Source organism: Salminus brasiliensis, chromosome 2 (genome assembly GCF_030463535.1).
Source record: "Salminus brasiliensis chromosome 2, fSalBra1.hap2, whole genome shotgun sequence".
In the NCBI taxonomy this organism is placed as follows: Eukaryota; Metazoa; Chordata; class Actinopteri; order Characiformes; family Bryconidae; genus Salminus; species Salminus brasiliensis.
Genome location: NC_132879.1, coordinates 52132586 through 52143369, shown reverse-complemented (window position 1 = coordinate 52143369; position 10784 = coordinate 52132586).

The following is a 10784-nucleotide window of genomic DNA, read 5'->3' as shown; positions in this document are numbered from 1 at the left end:
GTGGTAAACTGCGTTAAGATAAACAACAGGCCAGTGGGCAAAAGCGTTGAGAAAAACAACGGGCCAGTGGGCAAAAGCGTTGAGAAAAACAACGGGCCAGTGGTAAACTGCGTTGAGAAAAACAACGGGCCATTGGGCAAAAGCGTTGAGAAAAACAACGGGCCAGTGGTAAACTGCGTTGAGAAAAACAAGGGGCCAGTGGTAAACTCCGTTGAGAAAAACAACAGGCCAGTGGTAAACTCCGTTGAGAAAAACAACGGGCCATTGGGCAAAAGCGTTGAGAAAAACAACGGGCCAGTGGTAAACTGCGTTGAGAAAAAAAAAAAAAAAAAAACGGGCCACTGGGCAAAAGCGTTGAGAAAAACAACGGGCCAGTGGTAAACTGCGTTGAGAAAAACAACGGGCCAGTGGGCAAAAGCGTTGAGAAAAACAACGGGCCAGTGGGCAAAAGCGTTGAGAAAAACAACGGGCCAGTATGCAAAAGCGTTGAGAAAAACAACGGGCCATTGGGCAAAAGCGTTGAGAAAAACAACGGGCCATTGTTAAACTGCGTTGAGAAAAACAACGGGCCAGTGGGCAAAAGCGTTGAGAAAAACAACGGGCCATTGGGCAAAAGCGTTGAGAAAAACAACGGGCCATTGTTAAACTGCGTTGAGAAAAACAACGGGCCAGTGGGCAAAAGCGTTGAGAAAAACAGCGGGCCAGTGGTAAACTGCGTTAAGAAAAAACAAAAAAAAAAAAAAAAAAAAAAAAAAAAAAAAAAACGGACCATTGTTAAACTGCGTTGAGAAAAACAACGGGCCAGTGGTAAACTCCGTTGAGAAAAACAACGGGCCAGTGGGCAAAAGCGTTCAGAAAAACAACGGGCCAGTGGGCAAAAGCGTTCAGAAAAACAACGGGCCAGTGGGCAAAAGCGTTGAGAAAAACAACGGGCCAGTGGGCAAAAGCGTTGAGAAAAACAACGGGCCAGTGGTAAACTCCGTTGAGAAAAACAACGGGCCAGTGGTAAACTCCGTTGAGAAAAACAACGGGCCAGTGGGAAACTCCGTTGAGAAAAACAACGGGCCAGTGGGAAACTCCGTTGAGAAAAACAACGGGCCAGTGGGCAAAAGCGTTGAGAAAAACAACGGGCCAGTGGGCAAAAGCGTTGAGAAAAACAACGGGCCAGTGGGCAAAAGCGTTGAGAAAAACAACGGGCCAGTGGTAAACTCCGTTGAGAAAAACAACGGGCCAGTGGTAAACTCCGTTGAGAAAAACAACGGGCCAGTGGTAAACTCCGTTGAGAAAAACAACGGGCCAGTGGTAAACTCCGTTGAGAAAAACAACGGGCCAGTGGGCAAAAGCGTAGAGAAAAACAACGGGCCAGTGGTAAACTGCGTTGAGAAAAACAACGGGCCAATGGGCAAAAGAGTTGAGAAAAACAACGGGCCAGTGGTAAACTGCGTTGAGAAAAACAACGGGCCAGTGGGCAAAAGCGTTGAGAAAAACAACGGGCCAGTGGGCAAAAGCGTTGAGAAAAACAACGGGCCAGTGGGCAAAAGCATTGAGAAAAACAACGGGCCACTGGTAAACTGCGTTGAGATAAACAACGGGCCAATGGGCAACAGCGTTGAGAAAAACAACGGGCCAGTGGGCAAAAGCGTTGAGAAAAACAACGGGCCAGTGGGCAAAAGCGTTGAGAAAAACAACGGGCCAGTGGGCAAAAGCGTTGAGAAAAACAACGGGCCAGTGGGCAAAAGCGTTGAGAAAAACAACGGGCCAGTGGGCAAAAGCGTTGAGAAAAACAACGGGCCAGTGGGCAAAAGCGTTGAGAAAAACAACGGGCCAGTGGTAAACTGCGTTGAGAAAAACAATGGGCCAGTGTTAAACTGCGTTGAGAAAAACAACGGGCCAGTGTTAAACTGCGTTGAGAAAAACAACGGGCCAGTGTTAAACTGCGTTGAGAAAAACAACGGGCCAGTGGGCAAAAGCGTTGAGAAAAACAACGGGCCATTGTTAAACTGCGTTGAGAAAAACAACGGGCCAGTGGTAAACTCTGTTGAGAAAAACAACGGGCCAGTGGGCAAAAGCGTTGAGAAAAACAACGGGCCAGTGGTAAACTCCGTTGAGAAAAACAACGGGCCAGTGGGCAAAAGCGTTGAGAAAAACAACGGGCCAGTAGTAAAGTCCGTTGAGAAAAACAACGGGCCAGTGGTAAACTGCGTTGAGAAAAACAATGGGCCAGTGTTAAACTGCGTTGAGAAAAACAACGGGCCAGTGGTAAACTGCGTTGAGAAAAACAATGGGCCAGTGTTAAACTGCGTTGAGAAAAACAACGGGCCAGTGTTAAACTGCGTTGAGAAAAACAACGGGCCATTGTTAAACTGCGTTGAGAAAAACAACGGGCCAGTGGGCAAAAGCTTTGAAAAAAACAACGGGCCACTATGCAAAAGCGTTGAGAAAAACAACGGGCAATTGTTAAACTGCGTTGAGAAAAACAATGGGCCAGTGGTAAACTGCGTTGAGAAGAAAAAAAAAAAACAAAAAAAAAAAAAACCGGCCACTGGGCAAAAGCGTTGAGAAAAACAACGGGCCAGTGGTGAACTGCGTTGAGAAAAACAACTGGCCAGTGGGTAAAAGCGTTGAGAAAAACAACGGGCCAGTGGTAAACTCCGTTGAGAAAAACAACGGGCCAGTGGTAAACTCCGTTGAGAAAAACAACGGGCCAGTGGGCAAAAGCGTTGAGAAAAACAACGGGCCAGTGGGCAAAAGCGTTGAGAAAAAAAACGGGCCAGTGGGCAAAAGCGTTGAGAAAAACAACGGGCCAGTGGTAAACTCCGTTGAGAAAAACAACGGGCCAGCGGTAAACTCCGTTGAGAAAAACAACGGGCCAGCGGGTAAAAGCGTTGAGAAAAACAACGGGCCAGTGGTAAACTCCGTTGAGAAAAACAACGGGCCAGTGGGCAAAAGCGTTGAGAAAAACAAGGGCCACTATGCAAAAGCGCTGAGAAAAACAACGGGCCAGTGTTAAACTGCGTTGAGAAAAACAACGGGACAGTGGTAAACTGCGTTGAGAAAAACAACGGGCCAGTGGGCAAAAGCCTTGAGAAAACCAACGGGCCATTGTTAAACTGCGTTGAGAAAAACAACGGGACAGTGGTAAACTGCGTTGAGAAAAACAACGGGCCAGTGGGCAAAAGCGTTGAGAAAAACAACGGGCCAGTGGGCAAAAGCATTAAGGAAAACAACGGGCCAGTGGGCAAAAGCGTTGAGAAAAACAACGGGCCAGTGGGCAAAAGCCTTGAGAAAACCAACGGGCCATTGTTAAACTGCGTTGAGAAAAACAACGGGCCAGTGGTAAACTCCGTTGAGAAAAACAACGGGCCAGTGGGCAAAAGCGTTGAGAAAAACAACGGGCCAGTGGTAAACTCCATTGAGAAAAACAACGGGCCAGTGGGCAAAAGCGTTGAGAAAAACAACGGGCCAGTGGTAAACTGCGTTGAGAAAAACAACGGGCCAGTGGTAAACTGCGTTGAGAAAAACAACGGGCCAGTGGTAAACTGCGTTGAGAAAAACAACGGGCCAGTGGTAAACTGCGTTGAGAAAAACAACGGGCCACTATGCAAAAGCGTTGAGAAAAAAAACGGGCCAGTGGTAAACTGCGTTAAGATAAACAACGGGCCAGTGGTAAACTCCGTTGAGAAAAACAACGGGCCAGTGGTAAACTGCGTTGAGAAAAACAACGGGCCAATGGGCAAAAGCGTTGAGAAAAACAACGGGCCATTGTTAAACTGTGTTGAGAAAAACAACGGGCCAGTGGGCAAAAGCGTTGAGAAAAACAACGGGTCAGTGGTAAACTGCGTTGAGAAAAACAACGGGCCACTATGCAAAAGCGTTGAGAAAAACAACGGGCCACTATGCAAAAGCGTTGAGAAAAACAACGGGCCAGTGGTAAACTGCGTTAAGATAAACAATGGGCCAGTGGTAAACTGCGTTAAGATAAACAACGGGCCAGTGGGAAAAAGCGTTGAGAAAAACAACGGGCCAGTGGTAAACTCCGTTGAGAAAAACAACGGGCCAGTGGGCAAATGCGTTGAGAAAAACAACGGGCCAGTGGGCAAATGCGTTGAGAAAAACAACGGGCCAGTGGGCAAATGCGTTGAGAAAGACAACGGGCCAGTGGGCAAACTGCATTGAGAAAAACAACGGGCCATTGTTAAACTGCGTTGAGAAAAACAACGGGCCATTGTTAAACTGCATTGAGAAAAACAACGGGCCATTGTTAAACTGCGTTGAGAAAAACAACGGGCCAGTGGTAAACTCCGTTGAGAAAAACGACGGGCCAGTGGGCAAAAGCGTTGAGAAAAACAACGGGCCAGTGGTAAACTGCGTTGAGAAAAACAACGAGCCAGTGGGCAAAAGCGTTGAGAAAAACAACGGGCCATTGTTAAACTGCGTTGAGAAAAACAACGGGCCAGTGGGCAAAAGCGTTGAGAAAAACAACGGGCCAGTGGGCAAAAGCGTTGAGAAAAACAACGGGCCAGTGGGCAAAAGCGTTGAGAAAAAACAACGGGCCAGTGGGCAAAAGCGTTGAGAAAAACAACGGGCCAGTGGTAAACTCCGTTGAGAAAAACAACGGGCCAGTTGGCAAAAGCGTTGAGAAAAACAACGGGCCAGTGGGCAAAAGCGTTGAGAAAAACAACGGGCCAGTGGTAAACTGCGTTAAGAAAAACAACGGGCCACTGGGCAAAAGCGTTGAGAAAAACAACGGGCCAGTGTTGAACTGCGTTGAGAAAAACAACGGGCCAGTGTTGAACTGCATTGAGAAAAACAACGGGCCAGTGGTAAACTGCGTTGAGAAAAACAACGGGCCACTATGCAAAAGCGTTGAGAAAAACAACGGGCCAGTTGGCAAAACCGATGAGAAAAACAACGGGCCAGTGGGCAAAAGCGTTGAGAAAAACAACGGGCCAGTGGTAAACTGCGTTGAGAAAAACAACGGGCCAGTGATAAACTGCGTTAAGAAAAACAACGGGCCACTGGGCAAAAGCGTTGAGAAAAACAACGGGCCAGTGTTGAACTGCGTTGAGAAAAACAACGGGCCAGTGTTGAACTGCGTTGAGAAAAACAACGGGCCAGTGGTAAACTGCGTTGAGAAAAACAACGGGCCACTATGCAAAAGCGTTGAGAAAAACAACGGGCCACTATGCAAAAGCGTTGAGAAAAACAACGGGCCACTATGCAAAAGCGTTGAGAAAAACAACGGGCCACTATGCAAAAGCGTTGAGAAAAACAACGGGCCAGTGGTAAACTCCGCTGAGAAAAACAACGGGCCAGTGGGCAAAAGCGTTGAGAAAAACAACGGGCCAGTGGACAAAAGCGTTGAGAAAAACAACAGGCCAGTGGGCAAAAGCGTTGAGAAAAACAACGGGCCAGTGGTAAACTCCGCTGAGAAAAACAACGGGCCAGTGGGCAAAAGCGTTGAGAAAAACAACGGGCCAGTGGGCAAAAGCGTTGAGAAAAACAACGGGCCAGTGGTAAACTGCGTTGAGAAAAACAACGGGCCACTATGCAAAAGCGTTGAGAAAAACAACGGGCCAGTGGTAAACTGCGTTAAGATAAACAACGGGCCAGTGGGCAAAAGCGTTGAGAAAAACAACGGGCCAGTGGGCAAAAGCGTTGAGAAAAACAACGGGCCAGTGGTAAACTGCGTTGAGAAAAACAACGGGCCACTATGCAAAAGCGTTGAGAAAAACAACGGGCCACTATGCAAAAGCGTTGAGAAAAACAACGGGCCACTATGCAAAAGCGTTGAGAAAAACAACGGGCCACTATGCAAAAGCGTTGAGAAAAACAACGGGCCAGTGGGCAAAAGCGTTGAGAAAAACAACGGGCCAGTGGGCAAAAGCGTTGAGAAAAACAACGGGCCAGTGGGCAAAAGCGTTGAGAAAAACAACGGGCCAGTGGTAAACTGCGTTGAGAAAAACAACGGGCCACTGGGCAAAAGCGTTGAGAAAAACAACGGGCCAGTGGTGAACTGCGTTGAGAAAAACAACGGGCCACTATGCAAAAGCGTTGAGAAAAACAACGGGCCACTATGCAAAAGCGTTGAGAAAAACAACGGGCCATTGTTAAACTGCGTTGAGAAAAACAACGGGCCAGTGGGCAAAAGCGTTGAGAAAAACAACGGGCCAGTGGGCAAAAGCGTTGAGAAAAACAACGGGCCATTGTTAAACTGCGTTGAGAAAAACAACGGGCCAGTGGGCAAAAGCGTTGAGAAAAACAACGGGCCAGTGGGCAAAAGCGTTGAGAAAAACAACGGGCCATTGGGCAAAAGCGTTGAGAAAAACAACGGGCCATTGTTAAACTGCGTTGAGAAAAACAACGGGCCAGTGGTAAACTGCGTTGAGAAAAACAACGAGCCAGTGGGCAAAAGCGTTGAGAAAAACAACGGGCCATTGTTAAACTGCGTTGAGAAAAACAACGGGCCAGTGGGCAAAAGCGTTGAGAAAAACAACGGGCCAGTGGGCAAAAGCGTTGAGAAAAAACAACGGGCCAGTGGGCAAAAGCGTTGAGAAAAAACAACGGGCCAGTGGGCAAAAGCGTTGAGAAAAAACAACGGGCCAGTGGGCAAAAGCGTTGAGAAAAAACGGGCCAGTGGGCAAAAGCGTTGAGAAAAACAACGGGCCAGTGGTAAACTCCGTTGAGAAAAACAACGGGCCAGTGGTAAACTCCGTTGAGAAAAACAACGGGCCATTGGGCAAAAGCGTTGAGAAAAACAACGGGCCATTGGGCAAAAGCGTTGAGAAAAACAACGGGCCAGTGGTAAACTGCGTTGAGAAAAACAACGGGCCAGTGGGCAAAAGCGTTCAGAAAAACAACGGGCCAGTGGTAAACTGCGTTGAGAAAAACAACGGGCCAGTGGTAAACTCCGTTGAGAAAAACAACGGGCCAGTGGTAAACTCCGTTGAGAAAAACAACGGGCCAGTGGTAAACTCCGTTGAGAAAAACAACGGGCCAGTGGGCAAAAGCGTTGAGAAAAACAACGGGCCAGTGGGCAAAAGCGTTGAGAAAAACAACGGGCCAGTGGGCAAAAGCGTTGAGAAAAACAACGGGCCAGTGGTAAACTCCGTTGAGAAAAACAACGGGCCAGTGGTAAACTCCGTTGAGAAAAACAACGGGCCAGTGGTAAACTCCGTTGAGAAAAACAACGGGCCAGTGGTAAACTCCGTTGAGAAAAACAACGGGCCAGTGGTAAACTCCGTTGAGAAAAACAACGGGCCAGTGGGCAAAAGCGTAGAGAAAAACAACGGGCCAGTGGTAAACTGCGTTGAGAAAAACAACGGGCCAATGGGCAAAAGCGTTGAGAAAAACAACGGGCCAGTGGTAAACTGCGTTGAGAAAAACAACGGGCCAGTGGGCAAAAGCGTTGAGAAAAACAACGGGCCAGTGGGCAAAAGCGTTGAGAAAAACAACGGGCCAGTGGGCAAAAGCGTTGAGAAAAACAACGGGCCAGTGGGCAAAAGCATTGAGAAAAACAACGGGCCACTGGTAAACTGCGTTGAGATAAACAACGGGCCAATGGGCAACAGCGTTGAGAAAAACAACGGGCCAGTGGGCAAAAGCGTTGAGAAAAACAACGGGCCAGTGGTAAACTCCGTTGAGAAAAACAACGGGCCAGTGGGCAAAAGCGTTGAGAAAAACAACGGGCCAGTGGGCAAAAGCGTTGAGAAAAACAACGGGCCAGTGGGCAAAAGCGTTGAGAAAAACAACGGGCCAGTGGGCAAAAGCGTTGAGAAAAACAACGGGCCAATGGGCAAAAGCGTAGAGAAAAACAACGGGCCAGTGGTAAACTGCGTTGAGAAAAACAACGGGCCACTATGCAAAAGCGTTGAGAAAAACAACGGGCCAGTGGTAAACTGCGTTAAGATAAACAACGGGCCAGTGGGCAAAAGCGTTGAGAAAAACAACGGGCCAGTGGGCAAAAGCGTTGAGAAAAACAACGGGCCAGTGGTAAACTCCGTTGAGAAAAACAACGGGCCAGTGGTAAACTGCGTTGAGAAAAACAACGGGCCAGTGGTAAACTGCGTTGAGAAAAACAACGGGCAAGTGGGCAAAAGCGTTTAGAAAAACAAATGGGCCAGTGGTAAACTGCGTTGAGAAAAACAACGGGCCAGTGGGCAAAAGCGTTGAGAAAAACAACGGGCCAGTGGGCAAAAGCTTTGAGAAAAACAACGGGCCAGTGGGCAAAAGCGTTGAGAAAAACAACGGGCCACTGGGCAAAAGCGTTGAGAAAAACAACGGGCCACTGATAAACTGCGTTGAGATAAACAACGGGCCAATGGGCAAAAGCGTTGAGATAAAAAACGGGCCAGTGGTAAACTGCGTTGAGAAAAACAACGGGCCAGTGGGCAAAAGCGTTGAGAAAAACAACGGGCCACTATGCAAAAGCGTTGAGAAAAACAACGGGCCATTGTTAAACTGCGTTGAGAAAAACAACGGGCCAGTGGTAAACTGCGTTGAGAAAAACAACGGGCCAGTGGTAAACTGCATTGAGAAAAACAACGGGCCAATGGGCAAAAGCGTTGAGAAAAACAACGGGCCAGTGGGCAAAAGCGTTGAGAAAAACAACGGTCCAGTGGGCAAAAGCGTTAAGAAAAACAACGGTCCAGTGCGCAAAAGCGTTGAGAAAAACAACGGGCCATTGTTAAACTGCGTTGAGAAAAACAACGGGCCAGTGGGCAAAAGCGTTGAGAAAAACAACGGGCCAGTGGGCAAAAGCGTTGAGAAAAACAACGGGCCAGTGGTAAACTGCGTTGAGAAAAACAACGGGCCAGTGGTAAACTGCGTTGAGAAAAACAACGGGCCAGTGGTAAACTGCGTTGAGAAAAACAACGGGCCAGTGGTAAACTGCGTTGAGAAAAACAACGGGCCAGTGGGCAAAAGCGTTGAGAAAAACAACGGGCCAGTGGGCAAAAGCGTTGAGAAAAACAACGGGCCAGTGGTAAACTGCGTTGAGAAAAACAACGGGCCAGTGGTAAACTGCGTTGAGAAAAACAACGGGCCAGTGGTAAACTGCGTTGAGAAAAACAACGGGCCAGTGGGCAAAAGCGTTGAGAAAAACAACGGGCCAGTGGGCAAAAGCGTTGAGAAAAACAACGGGCCAGTGGGCAAAAGCGTTGAGAAAAACAACGGGCCAGTGGGCAAAAGCGTTGAGAAAAACAACGGGCCAGTGGGCAAAAGCGTTGAGAAAAACAACGGGCCAGTGGTAAACTGCGTTGAGAAAAACAACGGGCCAGTGGTAAACTGCGTTGAGAAAAACAACGGGCCAGTGGTAAACTGCGTTGAGAAAAACAACGGGCCAGTGGGCAAAAGCGTTGAGAAAAACAACGGGCCAGTGGTAAACTGCGTTGAGAAAAACAACGGGCCAGTGGGCAAAAGCGTTGAGAAAAACAACGGGCCAGTGTTAAACTGTGTTGAGAAAAACAACGGGCCAGTGGTAAACTCTGTTGAGAAAAACAACGGGCCAGTGGTAAACTGCGTTGAGAAAAACAACGGGCCAGTGGTAAACTGCGTTGAGAAAAACAACGGGCCAGTGGTAAACTGCGTTGAGAAAAACAACGGGCCAGTGGGCAAAAGCGTTGAGAAAAACAACGGGCCAGTGTTAAACTGTGTTGAGAAAAACAACGGGCCAGTGGTAAACTCTGTTGAGAAAAACAACGGGCCAGTGGTAAACTCTGTTGAGAAAAACAACGGGCCAGTGGTAAACTCCGTTGAGAAAAACAACGGGCAACTATGCAAAAGCGTTGAGAAAAACAACGGGCCATTGTTAAACTGCATTGAGAAAAACAACGGGCCAGTGGTAAACTGCGTTGAAAAAACAACGGGCCAGTGGGCAAAAGCGTTGAGAAAAACAACGGGCCAGTGGGCAAAAGCGTTGAGAAAAACAACGGGCCAATGGGCAAAAGCGTTGAGAAAAACAACGGGCCAATGGGCAAAAGCGTTGAGAAAAACAACAAGCCACTATGCAAAAGCGTTGAGAAAAACAACGGGCCACTGGTAAACTGCGTTGAGAAAAACAACGGGCCAGTGGGCAAAAGCGTTGAGAAAAACAACGGGCCAGTGGGCAAAAGCGTTGAGAAAAACAACGGGCCAGTGGTAAACTGCGTTGAGAAAAACAACGGGCCACTATGCAAAAGCGTTGAGAAAAACAACGGGCCAGTGGTAAACTGCGTTAAGATAAACAACGGGCCAGTGGGCAAAAGCGTTGAGAAAAACAACGGGCCAGTGGGCAAAAGCGTTGAGAAAAACAACGGGCCAGTGGTAAACTGCGTTGAGAAAAACAACGGGCCAGTGGTAAACTGCGTTGAGAAAAACAACGGGCCAGTGGTAAACTGCGTTGAGAAAAACAACGGGCAAGTGGGCAAAAGCGTTTAGAAAAACAAATGGGCCAGTGGTAAACTGCGTTGAGAAAAACAACGGGCCAGTGGGCAAAAGCGTTGAGAAAAACAACGGGCCAGTGGGCAAAAGCTTTGAGAAAAACAACGGGCCAGTGGGCAAAAGCGTTGAGAAAAACAACGGGCCACTGGGCAAAAGCGTTGAGAAAAACAACGGGCCACTGATAAACTGCGTTGAGATAAACAACGGGCCAATGGGCAAAAGCGTTGAGATAAAAAACGGGCCAGTGGTAAACTGCGTTGAGAAAAACAACGGGCCAGTGGGCAAAAGCGTTGAGAAAAACAACGGGCCACTATGCAAAAGCGTTGAGAAAAACAACGGGCCATTGTTAAACTGCGTTGAGAAAA